The 23,306-nt window shown below is 45.3% G+C and overlaps 1 long non-coding RNA gene and 1 gene segment (V, D, J or C); one reads left to right on the forward strand and one right to left on the reverse strand.

Moving 5' to 3' along the window:
- The window catches only part of LOC111753989 (Ig lambda-1 chain V region S43-like), a 600,738-nt gene that overhangs the window by 345,822 nt on the left and 231,610 nt on the right, over positions 1 to 23,306 (reverse strand).
- LOC134470665 (uncharacterized) lies at positions 5,122 to 19,155 on the forward strand. Its single transcript, XR_010039704.1, has 3 exons — positions 5,122 to 5,209; positions 15,419 to 15,660; positions 18,201 to 19,155. It is a non-coding gene; the product is annotated as an uncharacterized LOC134470665 (long non-coding RNA).

Here is a 23,306-nt window from a genome sequence, read left to right on the forward strand (position 1 = left end):
CTAAGAAGAACATATGCAATGGCATGGGATCACTGGGCCTTATGGAGACCATGTTAAAGCTGTGTGTTTACATCATTATCCATGTCATAACCACTGTCACCACCATAATCATTATTAGCAGGGTCTCTATTATAATTATTTTGCCTCACCAACCACATTTACAGTTCAGGGAGAAATCCACTGTATCAACCCACTGTAAAATTCTGATTAAATTGTGAATAGTCTTCTCTCGTAGCAAAATATGCCACCCACTTTTTGTTTATCCTCAAAAATAAAAGACGGCACTCCAAGCACTGTTTTCCTAAATGTGACCCAGACAGAGTCCTTCTTAACCGAAAAACCCTCTATTGTGCTCTGGTCCAGAATGGGGAATTTTCCCAGTTTTGAAGCAGGGAAAGTAAAGTCCTGGTTATCTTGGAAATCAGAGAAGAGCAGCGTCCAGTAACACATTGAATCAGGCATCCAGAATTCACCTCCTTGGCCTGTTGGTATAGAATGCGACCATAGTACGGAAAGGAGGACTCTGAGGACTGAAACAGAGAGCATGTATTATGCTCTGTTTGGCTCCCAAGTGTCCCTTCAATGGCCTGGTCACTAACAGGTAGCAGCTGGTGGTGTCCATGGGGCTGTATTCAAGTTGGACCTGGGGAGCCTGTGGGAGTGTGGAGGCCACTTTGCTGTGCTGTGCTGTGCTGAGCTGTATTGTGCTGGGTTGTGCTGGGTTGTGCTGGGCTGTACACTGCTGGCCTGTGCAGCTCCCGGCCTAGGTTCTCTCTGTATTGTTACCCAATATTTCCTATTATGGTTTGGATCTGAAGCTTCCCCCAGGAGGCTCATGTGTTTGCAAGGTGATTAGATAACTAGATAATGGGAACACAGTACATTTATATCACAGTGAGCTCCATGGCTGCATGTGGTTTTGAGAGTTGGGGACTGCATGCGGTTGGATTTTTGTTTCTATGACCTGGAAGGGTGCATTCTCCTCTCCACCGTCTCCAGCCTCTGTCTCTGTCTCTGTCTCTGTCTCTGTCTCTGTCTCTATCTCTGTCTCTCTGCCTCTCTCTCTCTGTCTCTCTCTCTCTGTCTCTGTCTCTCTCTCTCTCTCTCTCTCTCTCTCTCTCTCTCTCTCCTTCCTGGCTGTCTCTGGTTGAACAACTTTCTGCTACCATGTCCCTTCACCATGCAGCTCTGAATGGAGACACTTGAGTTTGGACTGGAATCACTGGCAACGCTGTGAAAAACAAGCCTCCCTTCCTTGATGCTGATGGAAACTTGAGTTTTTTTTCTCAGCAATGGGAAGGTAGAAAATATGTACTTTTTCCTGACCAGGTTGATAACAGGTGTCTCAGTGCCACTTTCTTTGAAGGATCTAAGTCATAGAAGTCCACAGGTTTTATAGGATCTATGGGACCACAACAGTGCAGATTTATGGAACAGCACACTTGGGACCCTCACAAGACCATTTCTACCCAGGGAAGACAGCCCATTAGCAGTGGCTGGTAATATCAAGCCTTTTAAGTGGAGATCTGGTGACTATCTCCTTATGGAAATATCACAGACTCCATTTTCTCTTATGGTCACTGTCATCCTGTGGGGAGTACTGTTGATGAGCACACCTAGGTCAGCCCCATGTTAGTCTCAAGCACTTATGCCCAGAAGGATGTGGTAACTACTCACTTTTTCTGTTAGTACATTTCTGAAAACCTTATATTCAGATAATCTGCTTCCTCCTAAAAAACCTAGCTCTCACCTATTGATACAAATGTATGAATTTTGCAGCACTTTGACACCATTGGCTCTGTTTTTCCTCCACCCAACAGTATGATGTCACTGACCAGGCCCACTTCCAGGCAGTTCCTTCTTGAGAGACTGCCACGAAACAATGAAGTGAGATCCTCAACATTGTAAGCATCCCCTGACTGCCTTCTCCTGCTGGTGATGTTCTGGAGAAACTCTTTTTGACTCCTAGGCCTTATGATGCTTCTGGATCAGGCTCTCTGTTGTCTTAGGGCTGCCAGTTCAAGTCAGTAAAAATTTTCTGCTTAGGTGATAATTAAATCAGCTGTAGATGGAAAGCTTCATGGATCTGGTACATATCTCCCAAAAATGTGATGGCAGAAATAGGACTAGAACCTTCCATTGAAGGGTCAGTGGAGCCAGGCTAATGACAGGTTATTGTCTCATTTTCCCGTCTGTCTGTGTCACTGTGAGTAGCATCACTACTGTCATAACTCTGACAGTAATAGTCAGCCCCATCCTCAGCCTGAGCCCCACTGATAGTCAGTGTGGCTGTGTTTTCAAGCTGGAGCCAGAGAATCTGTCAGGAACCCCTGAGGGCTGTTTGCTCTACTCATCAATGAGCAGTGTGGGGGTCTGGCCTGGTTTCTGCCTGTACCATATGTGAGCATAATATTCAGAGACTGTATCTCAAGAGCAGGTGATTGTGGCTGCCTGTCCTGCAGACACTGACACTAATGGTGGCTGTGTCAGGCTGAAAGAGGCCAGGGAACCTGCAAGAGATGGGGTGAGGGAGAAAGGATTGAGGATGCAGGACCTAATCCCAAGGGCCAGCCTAGACACTATACACATGGCCAGCTCAAGATTTGGGACAGAATCCAATCATTGTAGGTGGGGTTTCACCTAAGCCCAGAGATAGGCAGGTCACTTGTACACAGAAGGGAAGGAGCTGGCAATGTGTCCAGGCCATGTTGGTGATGTCCCAGAGCTCTGCCTGCTGAGATCCGCAGTATGGCTGGGTTCTTCAAGTTCCCTCTTATTAGTCTGAAATCTTAGGGGGCAGCAAGTGTTTCATGTTTATGCAAACTTTCTCCTCTCTTGAGGCTCATGACTGAAGGCACATGTGAAACATTATTGCCACCTGTCAGGGTCTATGTGTGGGAGGAGGAGCATGGACTGGACCCCAACTTCCTCCAGTTTCTTCTCCCCTGGACTCTGAGATCCTGAACAAAATCGTCTTCTATTATTGACCCTGAGATCACTGCCCCAGTCTGGGTCAGGGTTAGATTGTGTGCTGGACCCAGCCTAGCCCAGCGGATGTCCTTCCCGGAAGCTGGCCATGGCTGAAAGGTGCCCTGCTGAGAGGTCACTGCTGACATTTCTGTCAGCAGGAGGTGGATCATGCATGCTTCACGTTGTCCCTTTTGGACTTCCTGGGTCCTCTGGTGCACTTTTGTCCCATTCTTGTCATTTCACTGAAAGTGGGTGATGTGTCATTAGGATAGTTCAAAGCCTTCATGTATCACATCTGATTTTATAAACCACTTTGCAAGTTACAATTTAATGACAAATTCTAGAATTATTTCACATATGGTGATTTCTCCCCTTCGTTACATCCCTATTCTCACAGTATAGAGCAACAGGCTTTGCAAATTTATTCCCTTCTGTCTATATTTTCTCATCACTGTTTCGTGTAATTTTGTTAAAAGTTAGAAAATAGAGCTTCCCAAGAATTGCAATTAAACCTCCATAAACTCTTGGAAGCCCTGACCGCATGGATATTAAAAGTCTGAGCTCTGGAGGGTGGAGATTAGAGTTTCCTCCACCAATGAGGATCCTGTGACTGATGCAAGACAATCTAGTAGCCAGAGTTCTGATCCAAGGAAGATGAAATGGAGGACACTATTCAGAGTGTCTTCCATTAGACTCTGTATCTAAATACATGATCTGCAGACACTGGGCAGATGTGGGTGAAGTTTGGAGAAGACACGAGGAAGGAGTGGGCCTGACTCTCTGGGAGAGCCGAGCCCTCAAGCCACTTGAACTGTGAGGAATTGTGTCCTTTCAGAGACCAGGTTGTCTGAGCACGCATCCTGAGATCAAGGCTCAGGTCCTTGGATTCCCAAGTTCTCTCACTGATCTCTTTCTTAGATAACCTGGGCTTGAGGGTGACCCCTCCTTTGTATGAGCTGCCGAAGGTGGACTTAGGGACTTGGTTTTTCTACTGAAGTTTTGTGGTACATGTCCTCACTTCTCGTGGCACTTCCTTGTCTCAAAAGTATGCATGAGTCTGACTCTCCCAACGTGGTCATTATTGTCCCAAGGACTTTCCTGACTTCCAAGCTGAGGTCAGGAAGACAGCACTGTGCAGAAGGAGATAGTGGGCCTCATGAGGTAGCTTTTGAGGGCTCAGCATTCCTACAGAAAAACCTGGAACTCAAGGTGCTATTCTTAGTTACTTTTTACTGGTTTCTGAGATAAAATACCTGAAACCCAAAGTTGGGAAAGGAAAGCTTTATTTCTTACAGTTTTTGGAGTTTTCAGTGCGTACTCAGTGGGCTCCAAGGCAGGGTGGCATGGCTGGGCCCCAGTTCATAGTGACTGCAACCAGCAAGGCAGAAACCTGCAAAACAGCAAGACACACCTTCTTCCTGCCATTACATCACATCCTGACTCCTCCCTAGGCCAGTGCAGGGCTCATACCCCCAATCCAAGTGCTAGACAATAAACCAATCACAAATGCATAATGCAAATGCATGAGGCCTGTGGGTCCCCGACATAGACCAGGACAGTGTTTCGAGAAAGACATCCTAAACTGAGGCAAAATTTGAGATTTGTCTCAAGCAGCCATTACACGGGGTCTCTTTGAAAGCACATCTGAACCTGGATTTTATTTGATTTTTAATGATTGCTTTTATTTTAATCTGTGTTCAGTTTCACATTTTAACCACTTACTGTCATCCCTATGTCACTGAATTTCTTCAGTGTATTTTGAAGTTCATTGTATTTCCTTAAAACAGAGATTTTAAATTCTTTGTTAGACAGTTAATATTTTCCATCATTAGCATTACTCCTTGGCACCCCATCAGGCTCACTTAATGGTGTCATGTTTCTGTCATGGATCCCAGATCCTTGCAGGCATGTGTAGATATCTACACACTGAAGAAAGAGGGAATTGGGGCAGTCCATACTCTCTAGATTTGGAAATGTCCTTCAATAGTAAGCCTGTCTAGAAACTTTGGGCAACTCTTCTGGTGTTCCATAAGCTTGAGGCTCTTCATCTCTTGCCAAAGTAGGAGGAGACTAAATCTAGGGCTGCTGTATTTGGGCCAGCAGGGTTGAACTATATAAGCTTGGGGCCTCTGGGGCTGGAGCTGCACCAGACTGGAATCCCAACCTGCATAGACCTGCGGCAAACCTAATGCTTGGGCTTGAGATCTTCCAATTTTGCTGTAGTATTTGAAGACCAAAGGTGCTGTACTTGGGTTATGGTTCTGAGGGCTGGGATTTCTGTCCTTCTGACACTAGTTTTTCAGTTGTCTTCATTCCTACTTACAGAAAAGCAGGCAAATGCTGGGTGCTTCTAATCAGTCATTCTGAGTACCTTGTCTTTTTACATTTTGATTTGTGGCTACAATTATTGGTATGTTTCGAAATATTTTCCTGTGTTGAAATCAGTTTTTCTAGTTGTTAAATAGAGAATGCATGGTAAAATATGCTCTTTTACAAGAAACATGGAGGGCCAGGGAAATGTGATTTTCAACATTAGGTCTCAGAATTTTAATTTGCTTAGATTCAGAAACTGAAGGTCCTTACACCTCGATAGGGACAGCTGTGTTAGGAGAGGTGACCCCAGTGGTTTCTGTCACTGAAAATCAATGACCCCTTAGATGACACCACTGTCACCATATCAGTCTTTTTGCTGTCATTTTTATGTCATCTGAAACCCTTTGTTAGTCAAGTGAGTGTTTTTCTGTCCCTGTCTGGGCTGAAGTTTTGGTGAAACTGGATCTTCTGCTAATCAAGGCCTGCAGTTCTTGTTCCCAGGAAGCAGAATCAGCCCTTGCTGGGTCCTGTTTTTGCGTTTTGATGAAGACACAGGACCTTATAACATCTGAGTCAGTGACTCAAACCTAGGAATCTTTTTCTAAATAATTAGACTTAGGCATTTTATATCACTTAATTTTGATAAAATCAACAAAGTTCTCATGATTTGTCCAGACATTCTCATCTCATTGCAGGTAAAGCTGAGGTCCAGAGAGAGCCAGATACCAAGCAAACTGAGAATAGTAGTGTCAAGTCCCAGGCTGAGCCGGATAACACTGTATTCAGTGTTAGGCTCTTTAGGACACAGCAGGACCAGGACTCTGAGGAAAAATCGCAAGGGCCTGGTTGAGAGGAAGGGCTAAGTCCACCTAGCGCATGTCCATTATGGCCTGGTTGACCCTAAGCCTGTTCAGCCCGCAAGTGGTGTGTCTTTAGGGGCTGTGCCCAGGTAGACCTGGAGACCCTGTGGAGAATGGGGAGGCTGCTGTGCTGTGCAGTGCAGGGCTGGCTTTGTTCCTGCTGCTTCTTTCTGCAATGTTATCTGCTCTCCTTGGTCCTCAGCCGGAGAGTGTTAGATGTCTCATGGCCATCTCTACCATGTACTGCAGAGTCTTAGAATACCTCCAGGCCTGTGGGTTTAGAAGATTGCAGGATTCATTCTCAGGTATCCCACTAAGCGGCATGTGGAATTGAGCCTGGGTTAGTGCCTGTGAAAGACACCTCTGCATATTTTGAGGAAGAGAAGACAGGTCCAGGTCATAGTGGAGATACCCAAGATGTCTGACTCCTATATTTACAGACTGGCAGGGCTCCCTGCCCGCTATCATTATCCCAGGAAGGGTGAGGCTCTGGGATTAGTGATTAAAATTAAGTAGCTACAGCTCTAGGTGGCTCCAGAGGGGATTAAACGTAGAGAAAAGGGGAAGGACATGATGGGCCACTTAGATTGCATATCCATCCAGTGCCAGAGTTCTACTCACATAGCACAAGAGGCTTCCATCCTTCTCCTGCAGCTTCACAGCTGGTGGTTAAGATGTTAACATCTGGAGCACATATTCTGGGAGGTCCAATTGGACCCCAGGGCCACAATGACCATGCAGAGAACATGAGCTTTCTTCTGGGAAAACTGAACAAGTCCCCTACAGAACTCAGGACAATCCCCTGCACCTACTCTGCTCTGGAGGAAGTTGATTTCTCAGGGGGTTGCAATGGTATCTCCAAGGCTGCCATGCAATTGGGTAGGGTTAGAAGGTACTTGTCTGACCTCAAATTCAGGGGTTGGCATGGAGCAGGAAAAAGCGCCTGAGGGGAGGCTTTGGGACAGAGCAGAGGGAGTAAACTCCATGGAGATGAAGGAGACAATGAACATGATGGGAGAGAAGATGACCTTGTAGGTGGACAGGGAAGGCTTTGGTTGCTGCTGGAAATTGGAGTGGATGCCTGACCCTCATCTTTGTAGTTTGTGGCCCGGCTCAGAATGACTTGGATTTGAGAGACGCAATTATTCCCAACCTGTCTCCAACCTGAGCGATCATTTCAGGGGACTGTCACACTGGCATGTATATACACTGTGAACTGGTCTTTTATGGCTGAGCTGACCCATCACTTCTCAGACACAGTGTGTGTCTGTGTCCCTCTGTTCATGTGACACATATCCACATCTCCCTTTCCTGTGGTCACTGTCATTCTGTACTAAGTAATTTTTGTGCTAGGGACTGAATACTGTGTGTCTCTTTCAAAGTGACCAGGTCCAGAGCTACTTCTGGGACACCCTTCAGGGATATTAGAGACTGATGCTAACAACACCCTGAGAAGAAAATTGCAATATCATGGGACCGCAGGGTATTCCGGACACCGTATTAAAGCTGGGTGTTTACCTCATCACCCATCACAACCACTGTCACCACCATTACCATTATTATCAGGGTCTCTATTACAATTATTTTACCTCACTAAGCACATTTACAGTTCATGATGGAGACATCTGTATTAACCCACTGTAAAATTCTGATTAAATTGTGAATTGCCTTCTAGTCTCTCCTAGGAAAACACCCAACTCACTATTTCTTTAGCCTTTTTGGAGGATCTTCTCAAAAAAAGCACAGGACTCAAAGCACTGTTTCAGTTGATTCATCCCAGAATATTTCTTTAATTGAAAAACCTCTATTGTGCTTTTTATCGATAATTGAGAATTTCCGCAATTTCCCAGCAGGCAAAGTAAAATCCTAATTATCTTGCAAATTAGAGCACAGTAGAGTCAAGTGAAGTGTTGACTCGCTTATCCAGATGTCTACTCCATGGGCCTTTGGTTTAGGGCATGACCACAGTGGGGCATGGAGGACTCTGAGAGCTAAGTTCCAGAGCCTGTCTTGTGTTCTATTCAGCTCCCAAGTGTCCCCTCAATGGCCTGGTCACCAGTAAAAGCCTGCCTCAGCCAGTAGGTTGTGGTGTGCCTGGGGCTGCACTCAGGTGAGAGCTGCGGAGCGTGTGGGAGTGGGGAGGCTGCTGTGCTGTGCTGTGCTGTGCTGTGCTGTGCCATGCAGGGCCAGCCTAGCTCCTGCTGCTTCTCTCTGTACTGTTTGCCAATCTCTTATGTCATTGTTAGGATTGGGGTTTCCCCCAGGAGGCTCATTTGTTTGGAAGGTGATTAGCTCACGAGAACACTGTGCTCATCAGTGCAGTCACATCTTAGTGAGTTCAGTAGCTGGCTGTGGTATTGAAAGATGGGGCTTGGTTTGCGGAGGGTCAATGTTGTTATGACCTGGAGGGGTCATTCTTGTCTCCAGCCTCTCCCCTCTTTTGATGCTTCCTGGTGGTATTGGTAGAGAAGCTTTCTGTTACCATGCCCCTGTACCGTGTGGCTCTGTCCTGGATCCAACTGAGTTTGGACTGGAGCCCCTGGCAACTCTGTGCCAAACAAGCCTCCCTTTGTTTACACTGCAGGAGTCTTGTGTTTTGTCCCAGTTTTGGGAAGGTAGAAAATACACACTCTTCCCTGATCAAGTTGATAACAGGTGTCATAGTGCTACTTTTCTTTAAAGGAAAAAAATCCAATAAGACAATGATGCAAAATTTCAAAACAAGATTCTAGGAGAGCAATAATGGTTAGTACAGTATGTATTGTTATGTTCAGAATAGTTGCTCATAATAAAAGATGTAGGCATGAAAATTGATCAAACAATATGGGTAAAATCCATTTTTTTCTTTGCACTAATAACTATCTTACCTTATATACCTTAACTATCTTACTATTATATATATATATATATACATATATGTATATCAATAAATGTATTTATTTGTTATGTGTTTCTTTATAGAATTTATATTTATTTTTTCCCATCTTTTCTTCTTTCTTTCACCTCAGTTCCCTTCATTTTGAACATTTTCTTTCCATTTCATAATAGCTATTGTACATTTTGGATCTTATTTACTCTTTCAACTTCCTACACAATGGAGAATATGTGATGTTGACACATATGAGTTTCATTTATTTCACTTCTGAGTATGGTGTCCAGTTGCATCCATTTTCCTAAAAATGTCTCAAGGGTTTCCTTCTTTATAGCTGAGTATTACTCCATTGTATAAAAATACATCTCTTTTTAAAATCCATTTCCTGATTGATGAGCATCTGGTTTGCTTCCAATGTTTAGCTGTTACAAAGTGTGTGGCTATAAACATGGGTTCACACATATCGCTGTAGTATGATGTTTTCAGTTCTTCTGGGAAAATACCCAGAAGAGGAAGAGTTGAGTTGAATGGGAACTCTAATCCCAGGTTTCTGAGGAATCTCCACACCGATTTCCGCAGTCGTTCCCCTAGTCTATGATCCCACCAGCAGTGGAGAAGGGTTTCTTTTCCCACATACCCTCTTCAGTACTTGGTATTGGTTGATTTCATGATGGTAACCATTGTTTCTGGGATGAGACAGAACCTCAGTGTTGTTTTAATTTGCATTCTTACATTACCAATGATGCTGAAATTTCTAAATGTATTTATTTGCTCTTTGTATTTCTTCATCTGAGAAGCATGTGTTCGTCTCAGCTGCCTATTGTTTGAATTGGGTCTTTGAATTTGGGAGGTCTGATATTTTTCAGTTCTTCATACATGCTGGATAGTGGTCCTTTGTCTGAGGGGTAGTTGGCTAAGATTTTTTCACACTGCGTGGCTTGTCTTTTCACTCTGTTGGTGATTTCTTTTGATGTGCAAGAGCTTTTTCATTTGATGAGATCCCAGTTTTCATTCTATGAAGTGCTTTCCATGCTCTTTGGGTTTTGTTGTTGAAATATTTGCTCATTCCCATGACTTCAAGACTTATACCTACTTTCTCTTTCAGTAGATCTGGTGTTACTGTTTTAATATTTAAATCTTTGGTCCAGATTGACTTTAGTTTAATTCATGGTATTTCTTTACTAAATATTTGTTTAGTTGATCAATCTATTTTGTGAAGGTGAGGTACTTAAGCAAGCACTAGGATTTTTTAGACATATACTTGATCTTTTATGTCAAATAGTATCTGTTCTACCAAGTTAGGTGTACCGATACTCAATATGTATACTTTTATAGTGTTATCTGTTCCTTTTAAACTGTTCCATTTATTAAGATATAGCAACCTTCTTGGCTTCTTCTGCTCAGCTTTAACTTACAGTTCACTTTCTCTTGATAAAATTGCTTTTCCTGCTTGTGTTAGTGTCTAGTTACATGGAATATTGTTTTGCACCTGTTAATGTTTAGTCTATGAGTTTATTTTAGTATTACATAGATCTCTTGAATACGGCAGACTGTTGACCTCTGCTTCTTGATCTAGTCTGCTTATCTGTGCCTTAATTTATTCCTGTGATTTCAGTATTTTCAGTTAACTGACTGAATTTTTATTTTTTTGTTGCTTAGCTGCTCATCATGCTTGATGCACTTATTCCCTCTGACTTCCTGACTGTGTTTTTAAGTCTGGAATACTACGTGTTTTATGGAGTGCTGGCTTTGTATTGAAGAATCTCTTAAGGTTTTTGTCATAGAAAGACTATTTCTCCATAAATTTGGGGGGAGAAAAAATGTGTGTGCATTGCCGTTCACCTTACTCGTTGTTTCTTAGCTCACCAAGCTCCTCCTAGACAGGATCTTGTGACTTCATAGTGACCAGATACATTCACTGTAGCCAGATTCCTTTCACTTCTGGAATCGTTGGTCAGTGTCCTATTACCAACCAAAGCTGCACAATGGAACCTAAGGCCTTGTGGGCATCCAGGACACAGGGTCACCTCAGCCTGGCCACTCTCAAGGGATGTCTCCTCCTGACATTTGTCTGGTCTCTCCTGGCACCACCTTCACAGGCTGGCATGGAAAAACAAAGAAGGTTATGCTGTGAAAATGTGTGTGAAGGGGACTGAAGTTGGCCCCTGTCTAGTGATATTTTGGGGGGCAGAGATGCAGTATGAGATGCACTTTTGTGAGAAGAGGTTCAGGGCGCAGGGCCCTGGACATGGACATGGGGCTGGGACTCTAGGTCCCTCAGGAACAAGAGGCCATGGAGGGATGTTTTGGTTTCTGTCTATGTCACTGTGACTGACCCACTCTGGTCATCCATTGCATGCAGCTCTCTGCAGTAACCCTGAATCTCCTCCTCAGAGCAGAGGTTGGTATTGGTTAAGTAGTAGGGAGCCCCAGAGCTGGAGTCTGAGAACCGATCAGTCTCAGAACCGAACCCTCGCTGTACCTGCCATCACTGTTCACCTTCACTGAGGGCCCTCTCTGGCCTCTCTGATGCCATTCAATGAAGTATTTGCTGAGCTCACTGCTCAGGGTACAGGAGAGCCTGATGGAGGCTCCCAGGGAGGCAGAGGCAAAAGGATGCCAAGCCAGCACAGGCAGGGCACAGAGACCTGAGAATATAGAATTATATGAGAGACACAGAACACTCCTTGAAATGGAAGGATTGTGCCAGGAACCAGGAGGGAAATAGGTCTCCCAAGTGCCTGGATGTTCTGACCTGGGGAAAAACCAGGGGCAGGAGACAGAAAGGCGGCCAGTCCATGATGGGGAGATGATTCTAAGAGCTCTGTGCTGAGGCCACACAGCTAGGCCTGGACTCTGCACGTTCCCCTCTCACTCTGTATGCAACTGAGAAGGGAGGAGCAATGGATGCAAATCTGCTCTCCTTCCCTGGGGTTCTGCCTGAGCTTCTGTCTAGACCTGAGCCTGAGAGCCCCATGCTGGTAATTCTCTAGGAGAAGGTTAGGAGGAGGGCAGAGAGTGGCAGGGGTGCAGAGGGGATTTCAGTCACCAGCAGAAACCCCAAAGAGCATCAGCCACGTACTTTGCACTTGAGCACTGAGAAGCATCCTCACAAGGTGACCCCCAGTTCCCCCTGACACCCAAAGGAAAAATAACAGCCTAAATGCACCACTATGTCATAAAAAATGACCAATTCAGACCTCTTGTGATATTTTAGTTCCTTTGGTGAGTATTTTATGTAAGACTCTGCAAGCAGACATTCACATTAACCCTACAGCAGCCTTATCCTGAAGGCACAATTTCTCCTTCTGTCTATTGGTGGCAGAACCTTTCCTGGGAAGGCAAGTGTTTTCTTCAAGGTCCCTGAAAAAGTAGCCAGTGGATCAAGGTCAGAGCCTCGACATAGAGTCCTTTCCTCCTCACCCCTCCCACACTGCTCCTCCTGTTTCCCTCATCTGTGGCCTCTGGGGTCCCTCTGGTAGAAAAATTTTCTCTTTCCTGTTCAGATGCACTGTCTTCCCTGAGTCCTGTGGTGATGGCAAGGACACTCCCTCTGCTCCCTCCCTGGCATGTACCAAAAGGGACTGAGTTCCTGGGGATGCTAATGATATGCAGGATGGTCTTCAGGCAAAGGGACAGAAAGCATTTTGTTTAAGGAAATATTTGAAGCAGGAGGATTACTGCAAGTTTGAGGCCATTCTGGGCCTTAGACTAAGTTCTAGACCACCCTGAACTGCATAATGAAACCCTGCCTCAAAAAAACAAAAATTACAAAAAAATAGTAGAGATCAGAGGAAAGTCGCATGACACCCACAAAACCTCACCTGTCCTTATGTGCCTGTGACACAAACAGCTTCTCCATGCCTACCTACTTGGTGCTTCCACACCTTGCCCCTCTGCACACCTTGGAATCTCCCCTGGGGCCGGCTGAGCTTTAATGTTGGTCAATTTTGACACCTTTGCTTGTGAATTCTGATAAACCTTCAAATGAAACTTGTTAGGAACATCCTGGAGAGAATCACTCTCAATGAATATGAGCAACTGGTATAAGAAAGATATTCCTTGGCCGAAAATGCCTATCTACCAAGGTTTAATGCAATTTTGTTCAACTTGAGACTTCTGTAGTCTTGATCTCTGTAGGATTTTTTTTTTTTTTTTTTTTTTTGCTGGGTGTGGTGGCACATGTCTCTAATTCCAGCACTCAGGAAGCCGAGGTAAGAGGACTGTGAGTTTGAGAGCAGGCTGGATAATTTTTTGAGGCTCAGTCTCAAAAAATAAACAAAATACAGCAACATTAAAACTTTTCCAGTGACATGGATTCTTGGAAGTCCACCAAGGAAAATTCTGTTATTCATTTCACTGATCAATATAGTAAAATGCCTTTTAATGGCTCAGGTTCTGCTTTAAAATTGTGATCATATTTATTGTTTTTGAAAAGAAAAGAACCATGGCCACGTATTTATTCTTTCCTTCCTTGGTACTGTCAGACAGTTCTGGTTTGGGTGGAAGAGGGAGTGATGGTTCCTGCCTAGTGAGTCCTTCCTGGACAGGAGACTTCCCTTGCTACCAAGTAGCTGTGCTGTGTACTGCAGACCCAGTGACCCCACTGGAACATATCCACCCCGCATGTGGACATAAAGAGTCACAGGAGGGTGCTGAGTCCTTGATGTGTGTGTTCCAGGTAGAGATGTGCTATACTTGTAAGACATACACAGAATTTCAAAGCATTGTATAAAAGTAATGAAAATTACCTCCATAATACATGAATTACATATAGGTAGGACAGTGCCAAAGAAGGAGAAATGAATACACAGTATAAAACAGTTTTACCTTCTTATGCTTTTTAATTGTGGGTAGCAGGCATATTTGCTTTGTTATTACTATTATTTTGTTTTTGTGGCACTGGGGATTGAATTCAGCCCTAGAATATGCAAGGCAAGATCTCTACCACTGAGTTACAATCCCAGCCTCCAGACACTTTTAGATGTGGTCCACACTGTTTTGCTAGTAGGTCTGCAGAGCTGGAGAAATGGTTCTGCCTTGCATATCGCAGTCTCAGTTAGCTTCTTTTGCTAAAGGAGAGAGAGAACTTCTGGAATGGTGAAGAGGGGCCAGTGTCTCAGCTTCAAAACTCAACCAGAGGCCATGGGATGGCAAAAAAGAACAAGATATCTGGGGCTGGAATTCCTTAGTTCTTCTGCTAGGTGAGGTTGGCCACCTCCTGTCCTTGACTGCAGGCAAGTTCCTCCTCCTTTCCATGCCTCAGCTTTCCTGCCTGGGGGAAAGCCATTGCTGGGATCAGAATGAGCTTGTGATTCACTAACTTAATGTATGAGAAGAGCTCATTGGTTCTTGACATGTACTGAAAATACATACATGTTTTCTTCCCTAATCACTAGTCTCATCCTTGCTTTTAATGTTACAAGAGAGCAAAGGTTTAGGAGATAGATAGAGGAGACAGTTCAGGAAACAGAAAATGTTGAGGATTGTGAGGTCTGTTATTGGCAATATCTCCTGGGACATTTTTGGAAGCTGACACCAACACACACACACATGTGGATGTGCATATTATATCCATGTGCATTCATGTACATAAATACACTGTCACACATGATGACATGCACACAGATGCACGGATGGCTTATTCTTTGTACAAGTCACAAGAAGCACATCTTCCCACCCAACTGTCCTGCTCTATGGATTATATGTTTCACGGACCTGGCCCTGGATTGGGAGACATCCCCAGGATATGTCTCAGCAGAGGTACAGCCCCTTACACGGTTCTGTCCACACTCAGATGTGTGCAAGGCCTTCTCCAACTGCCTCACTACAGTCATCTCCGAGCAAGTGCGAGCATGATCAGCACGACTCTGACAAACAGTTGGTGTCCTCCGAGCTGTCCACTTGGGTTGAGGAATGAAACCACGACCATTAGATTGGTGTCTCCCTCTGACTTTCCTTCCTTTTAGGTCTCCATTTACATCTCACTCCTGAGCCCAGAAAACACCAGGACATCCTGGTCTTATGGATTCTAAATCCACTCCTAATGGTCCCTTTGCAGAGCCTGCCTTGTGGGAAGAAAGGAAAGGGTAGCCTGGGGACATCAGATTGTAGGGAGCTGCACGACAGCCCCATTGCTTCCTCCCTGCCTCACTCTCTCCTATGGGCACAATGCATCTGCCTACATTAACCGTAATCCTCTCCTGCTTACGTCACATACCCGGATATGACGATGACCCTGTTGTATTCATCCCCGTAGCCTCTTCCTGTCCCACCAGCCTGCCCCTGGCCTATAAAAGATGTAATCACTTCCAGAATAAAACGGGGCTTGGTTGGACTCTCTCAACTTGCCTCAGTCTCTCTTTCTGTCTCCCCCATGTCTTTATTTAATCCCTGTTCCCAGGTACACCCCACGGATTGATCCGTGGGCTGGATCAAGTGGCGCCCAGTGTGGGGGCTCCTGGCATGGGGGAGTCAACGAAGGAGCCATTGGAGAAAGCCAGCTAAAAGTGAAAGCAAATTGAACCAAAGACCACGGCAAAAGGAAAAACAAACTAAATCAAGGATCAAAGCTAAAAGCAAAAGGACATTAAATCAAGGATGAGGCCTGTGCAGATGACTACCCAATGTCCTGCCCGAGTCACGGTGAGTGAATGGCGACCCTATTCCCTTTCCCGGACGTGGGTCAAGCATTGAGTGAACACGAATTGTTCGTGGGAGGCCTTATAAAGGCATTCAAGACAAGAGGGTTAAGGGTTAGAACAAAAGAATTATTGCAGTATTTTCAATTTATTCATAAGTTTTGCCCTTGGTTTCCCCTAGAGAGTTCTATAGATACCAAGAGGTAGAAAAGAGTAAGAGATGCTTTAAAAGATTATTATAGGGTTTTCGGTCCAGAAAAGGTTCTGGTGACCACTTTTGCATATTGGAATTTAATCTCTGAGCTGCTTGCCCAGCGGCATGCAGATCCTCAGATTGAGGAGACGGTTGCACCAGGCCTTCTGGGCTGCACAGCCTTAGAGTGCTCCTAAGATGGCGCCTGCCTCTGGAAGGCCTCGTGGTGCTCTTAAAATGGCACTGACCTCACTTCCGCCACATCAGCATGGGCCCCTCCCCAAAACTGCATTTCCAGTGATGGAAACAAACGTACCTCCCCAAGATGGTGCCGCACAGCCGCAAGACGGCATGGACGCTGCACCGCTAGCTCCACGAGTCATTAGGACACATATGCCATTCACAGTGGCTGCTTTAAAAGAATTAAAGACAGCGGTTGCCCAGTATGGTCTTACAGCTGCTTTCATTCTTGCTGTTTTAAATTCTCTGGCTGACGGCTGGCTTACACCTACAGGTTGGCAAAGATTGGCCTGAGTGACTTTATTGGGTGGGGATAATCTTTTGTAAAAATCAGAATATGCAAAAAATTGCAAAGAGACCGCCAGGCACAATACACAAGCTGGCAATAGGTGGGACCTTAATATGTTAATAGTGGAAGATGCCTATGCCAACACAGAGGCCCAAAAGCAATTTAAGGGTAATATGAGTTCTTCTCTCAAGAGCATTAAACAGGGGCTGGAGATTTAACTCAGTGGCACAGTTGCCTGCCTGACAAACAAAAGGCTGAGTTCCATCCCTGGTACCATTGACATTAAAACTGCTTGTAAGCAAGGCCTTGCTATGGCTGCTGCCTTGCAGAGGTTTGTAGTTGGACAATTCTTGTCTCAAAAGCATGAACAAAACTGTTTTACCTGTAGAGAGACTGGTCATTTTACAAAAAAGACTCCAGAGATAGAGATTCCAATGTCAATTACTTTGACTCGTATAACTGATTGGAGTGATACTGGTCTAGTCTCTTAGTTTAACTTCAGTGTATGTAAGGAGGGGACAGCTGCTGAAAGGTGAATGAGAGACACTATGGTAGTTATTATTGTCTTCCCCAATGTCAGATCTTAAAAACCTAAAGAGCCTTCATCATCCTGTAATGATTTGATTAGTTCTATAATATGCAGTGTGTATTTAATGTGCATAAAGATGGGCACAACTGTTTGAAGGAAACTAGAGACAATTAGATGAACAGTGAAGATCTCCAGTGGACTTGCTTTAAAATCTGTATTTCTTTAAATCTTTTTTAAAAAACCATTTTGTTCTGTTTTGATATGCTTGGCCTTGCCCTCTTTAAGATGAAAGGCAAGTGTGTAGGACTGATAACCATATTACTAAGTTTTTGTTGGATCATTGAGCGGAGCTGTTGGCAATGTCACTGTTTGAATGTCACTTTACATGCTTCGATTTTGTAACCTAGACAGCTTTTTCTGAGATGACAATGTGTAACTTACTAACTGTTGATTTCTTACCATTTATTTTTCTGTAATGCTGTATTAAGATCACTACAGAACAAGTCAGACAGATAGTAAAATATTGCCTTTCTTGTGCCACGCACCTCCCAGTTCCACACTTTGGGGTTAATCCTAGAGGACTTATCCTCAATGCATTATGGCAAATGGATGTCACCCACATTCCTGAGCTTGGCAATCTTAAATATGTTCATTTAACTATAGATATCTTTAGTGGTTTCATTTATACCTCTCCCCAGACTGGCAAAGCTACCAAACGTTATTAGCCATATGTTAACTACCTTATCAGTTCTGAGATGCCTACAACAATTAAAGACTGATAATGGTCCAGGCTATGCTAGTTCTGCCTTTGCTCGTTTCTGTCAACATCTTAATATTGATCATATAGAAGGCATGACTTGTAACCCTCAAGGTCAAGGCATGCTTAAAAGGGCACATCTTGTCCTAAAACTCACTGTTGATAAAATGAAAAGGGGGAATGGTACTCCACAAGGAGGACACCTAAAAATATTCTATCTCATGCCTTATTCATCCTTAATTTTTAAAATTTGGATGCTTCTGGACAGTCAGCAGCTATGCATTTTTGGCATACTAAAACACAAAAGCAATTTGCTTCTGTACTACGGCGAGACCCCCTGACTAATTCATGGCATGGCCCTGCTCCCATTCTCATATGGGGACGAGGCTCAGTATGTGTTTACTCTCAACAAGACAGAGAGGCTAGATGGCTACCTGAGCGCCTTGTAAAACAAATAGACAGTTCTTCGAAGACCCCATGTGACACCCAGGAATAATGTCATTTCCTGAGGCACAACCCCCTGTGCTCTTTTACAGATGACACAACTCCCCGGAGTCCTATGCTGCCTACTCAGCCTTATCCTTGAGCCACACCACACCCATGGTGGATTTAGACCCTTGCAAACAGACTACAACTGCTGACAGCCATGCACACAACCCCCTGTGACTGCGGAGGAGGATCTTCTCCGTCTGGAGGAACATAAATCAGCCAAATAGACTGCGCCCGGTGTTATGCGAGGCAAGCTCCAAGAAATAGAAGAAGGACTTCAACAAGGACAACAATAAATGCTGCCAACCCCTTCTCCTCGATGTGTGTGTGTGTGGGGGGGGGGGAGCTTTTCCCTTACCTAGCGCCCCTTTTGGGCCCCCTAGCTGCCCTACTGCTTCTCCTTTCTGTGAGTCCTTGTATTTTTAGAGGATTATGATGCTCATTAATAACCGGATAGACGCGTTTATGGCAAAGCCCATTCAGGTACACTGTCATCAGCTGGAGATGGCAGAACAACAAACCTACCGGGAAGGAATTCCCACAAATGGCCCATATGATGATGCGGCCTAACTGCCCTGGGGCAATGGACAGGCAGTCAAAGACGGGCAACTAGGACATGCATGCTAACTCCATCCGCCGCCTAAGACAGGCACAGGACCAACTGCTGTCCTGCAACCCATGACCGATAAGGCCTGGTTGGGCTCATGTAATGAGGTCCTTGACCTAAGACAGATGCTGTCCTCACAGGGCCTGCTATACTCCTCATTAAATAATATAGAAAGGGAGGAGATGTAGGGAGCCATGTGACAGCCCCATTGCTGCCTCCCTGCCTCACTCTCTCCTATGGGCACAATGCGTCTGCCTACATTAACCATAATTCTCTCCTGCTTATGTCACATACCCGGATGTGATGATGACCCTGTTGTATTCATCCCCGTAGCCTCTTCCTGTCCCACCAGCCTGCCCTTGGCCTACAAAAGATGTAATCACTTCCGGAGTAAAACAGGGCTTGATTGGACTCTCTCAACTTGCCTCAGTCTCTCTTTCTGTCTCCCCCATGTCTTTATTTAATCCCTGTTCCCCTTCCAGGTACACCCCATGGATTGATCCACAGGCCGGATCATCAGATCAGAATGGTTGGTGAAGGCCACTCCTCCTGAGGCTGGAGGAAGAGTCACACAGACAGGGAAGCTGTTGTCTCACTTCCTTATCTGTCTGTGTCACTGTGGGTAGATTACCACTGCTGTCCCATGACTGACAGTAGTAATCAGCCTCATCTTCAGCCTGGACTCTGCTGATGGTAAGGGTGGCTGTGGGCCCTGACTTGGAGCCAGAGAATCTCTCAGAGACCCCTGAGGGCCACTCACTGTTTTTGTATATTAATTGCACAGTTTTCCCTGGCTTCTGCTGGAACCATTGTGCGTATTTCTTTGGTAGTACATTTCCAGAGCAGGTAATTGTGACTGTCTCTCCTGGGGACACCGACACTGAAGGTGGCTGTGTGAGTACATAGGAGGCAATGGAACCTACAAGAGAGAAAAGAGGGGGCCTGTGAAGGAAGGACCCATCCCTAGAGACCCACACAAAGAACAGGCCTGGCCTGAGCTCACAGTTTGGGGCAGGTCAGGTCCAAGGCACTGATAGATCACAGAGACCAGGACTAGGCAGATCACCTGTGCACTGACAAACCAGGAGGAGCAGGAGAGGAGTCCAAGCCATGATGGACAAATGCCAGGGCTCTGGGTCCTGAGAGCCACAGCCAGCTGGGCTCCCCAGGCCTTTCTTATTCACTGTGGGTACTTGGGGACCAGTGTTCAGTGATTATGCAAATTTACTCCTCCCCTGGGGCTCATCACTGAGGACTCTGAGAGATATTTCTTCTCAGCTGTGGGGTGAGGACAGCAGACTGAGGGGGAAGGGGTGGAGCCCCAATTTCCTCCATCTACTTCTTTGGGCTAAAAATCACTCTTGACTTTCAAGGTCTCCAGTCACAGTTATTTTTTAGAGACTGATCCCAGTAGCAGTGTGCCAAGCCTTCTGGACTGTGATGTGTGTTGAATGAAGTTTGGTAGGGCTGGTGACCCTCTATAGGCCTGGCCACAGAGTGAGCTAGGTCCTTCTGAGGGGTGTAGCATGCCATGCGACTCAGTTGAAGGTGGACTGTGGATGCCTGATCTTCCTCTTCCTTTCCATCTCTGGTCCCCTAGATGTACTTTTGGTCTCATATGTTTCATTTGATTGGAAAGTGGCCCTGGATCATTACAGTATTTGTTAAATCCTTTCATATATGACAGGGATTTATTTGGTAACAGATGAGAATTCCTGTAATCCCAAGGACTTTGGGAGATTGAAACAGGAAGTTTGAAACTTTGAGCCCAGCTGGAGCAACATAGCAAGACTGCATGTAAAAACAAAAGCAAAAACAAAACAAAACAAAACAAAAGCATGCATGGTAGACATCAAAATTTTTAAAACAGTGTTTTCAAAAGGTATACTCTGATATCACAAGTTGTGTTTGTTTCCTTCTATTACATCCTCCTGCCCAAAGAAGACAAGCAAATGGATGGGTGTCAATTGTGACCCATCTAGAGAAGTAGTAAAGCACAGCTGAGGGTATAACAAGCTGATGCATGGAGTGTGACCTTGGGTACCAGCTACAGTTGCTAGCCCTGCCTCTCTGGCCCTGCTCTTGCTTTTGCTTCCTGGCCACCGTGACTAAGCATCTTTGACTTGTCACTCCCTCTGCCACTATTTTTCTGCCCTGGAGCCATCTGGCTGTAGACAGAATCCCCTGAAACTGTGAGCCGAATTATGCCTCTCCTCTTAAATTGTGGATGTTGGGTATTGTGTCTAAGCTAAAACAGTTGGGACTTGTGTACTCAGCATCATGCTTAATGTATTCGATTGAGGCACCGAAAGCACACCATGCTTAGGAATGTACTTCAGGCTTGTGGTCTCTATTAAGGTCTCCAGGGTTGTAGGTACACAGGACTGTGAGCAGAAGTTTGTGTGCTTATAGATTCTTCCAGCCTGGCGGGTCCTGCCACTGAATCAAGGGAGGCTGCCAGATCAGAGCTGTGATCTGAAGCAGAGGAGAGTCCAGCATCATTGCAGATGTTTTTCAAGAAGACTGTGGATGGTTCATGCAGGGATGAGGTCCCAAGTGTCCCCTCCCCCACCTACCTGAGATGTCTCTTGAGTACTAGAGCTGCAGTGCAAGAGCAGATGTGTCTAGAATAGGAGGAGAATCTGGGAAGGAGTGGGCAGAGGACAGGAGCCACTGCTGGACAGTGAGAAACAGTATCCTAGTGTTTAGGGGCCCATGAAGCCAAGCTGGGAAAAGGAAAACCAGGAACCCTGTCCCCTCACACGGGATGCCCTCCTGGAGTTTTGGGATCTGTGGGCTGTCTACCAGTGACTCATAGTCCTATGAGAAGTGCCCAGGCTGCCAGCTGGGAACTGCTTCCTTTAGTTTCCTGTTAGTATTCTGGGGTGACGCTGTGTGAGCCTCACCCTCAGAACAGGGTCATGAGTGCACTCTAAAGTCCAAGAACTGACTGAATTCTAATCCTAGGGTCCACCATTGAGCTCCTGTTGACCTGCAGAGCCAGCCTTTTTGAGCTCCCTTTGGGCAGCACTTCTCTTCCTGCACTTTTCATGTTTATGACTCTTCTGCCCCCTGCTGGTGAATCAGACTCATGACAGAGATTTTAACCTTGCACATGACTAAAACTTGTCACCTGAGAGTGTGGACAGAGAGTACAGTCTTCTTCCGAGACTGTTGTGCTGCCCCTGACATGCTCAGTGCAGCCCAGAGAGGTTGACTTTTTAAGGTGTAGGTAAGTGGAGAAGGTACAGGTCCCGTAACTGAATATGAATGGAAAATGTTTCAGTGCTCTTGTGTTTTGTTAGTAAAATGGGGCTTACAAGAAATCTGTCAGTATGTGTAAAGTGTCTAGGACCTTAGAAAACATTGTGACACCACAATTTAATTCTTGTCCATGTGTATAGAAATCAAGATATACACTGTCATCTTTCTACTAATAGCATCTGCTAATTATTGGCACACTAGCTATTTCTGGGTCCAAAACTCAGCAGTGTATTAACATCAACGTCATTACCATCATGGGTTAGATCATTATTATTAATGCTACCACACTTATTTTTCTCATCACACACATTTAGCTTCCAGAGTGGAACACTTCTGTATCAGCTAATGAGCCCCTTTTCCTGAAACTAGGTGTCCTCTTCTGTTCTGATCTGGGGAAGGCCAATCCTACCCCACAGAAAGTACTTTTTCTGAGCCCCTTTCCTGAATCTCCCCAGAGGGAAGGGCACAGGGCCAAGGTCTGTGTCTTGCAGTGACATCCAGGATGAGTGTGTAGGTCAACTTCCCCACCTCTGAGACACAGTACTCCCATCTCTGAACTTTCCCAGATTTGACAGCCACAATTAAAGGAAGGGAGGTGCAATTTGGCTCAGTGTTCCAGGGGATTCAGCCCATGGATGGGAGCTCCAAATTGGAAGATGATGGCAGAGGCATGGGGAGTGGTGGGTGGTGAGGGCAGATGAGGTAGCATTTCTGCAGTAGTCTAGGAAGCAAAGGGCTCAAAAATAGTGGGGTTTGGGTCAAGGAGGAGGTGACCCTGGGGGTTCTAACCCAGGTTGTGTGGGATTCTTCCCAGACCTCTGTCATCCCTGGTTTATGAGAGCTGCCTGTTATGCACATCAGCTTTAGCTCAGGGCACATCCTTCAGGATCTGTGTGGTACCTGGGCAGGGCTCATCCCCAAGGATAGTGAGAGTGGAGGGGAGCTCCGCAGGTCCACTGCCCAGGACATGCCCCTTCACCTGCCTGTCCCATTGTCAGGATGACATCTAATCTAGTGGACATAAATGCCTCTGTCCTAAGGAATTCATTCTGCTAAGCAAGTGCCTGAAGCAGCTGCAGGTGGGAGCACACCTGTATTACTGAGGGGCTGAGTGACCCAGTGAAGAGGACAGGACGCTGTAACAGACCTTGGAGGGTCTTCAGAATATCTGGGATATTGTACATATATTCCTTGTTTAATGATAGTTCAAATTTAGGAACCACTGCTCAGACTTACAACTCATCTGTCTCTTTCTTTTCCTTTTTCTTTGTTTGTCTGTTAC

This window comes from Cavia porcellus, unplaced genomic scaffold, assembly GCF_034190915.1.
Source record: "Cavia porcellus strain 051 isolate PalLab524CR breed Dunkin Hartley unplaced genomic scaffold, mCavPor4.1 scaffold_16, whole genome shotgun sequence".
Lineage (NCBI taxonomy): Eukaryota > Metazoa > Chordata > Mammalia > Rodentia > Caviidae > Cavia > Cavia porcellus.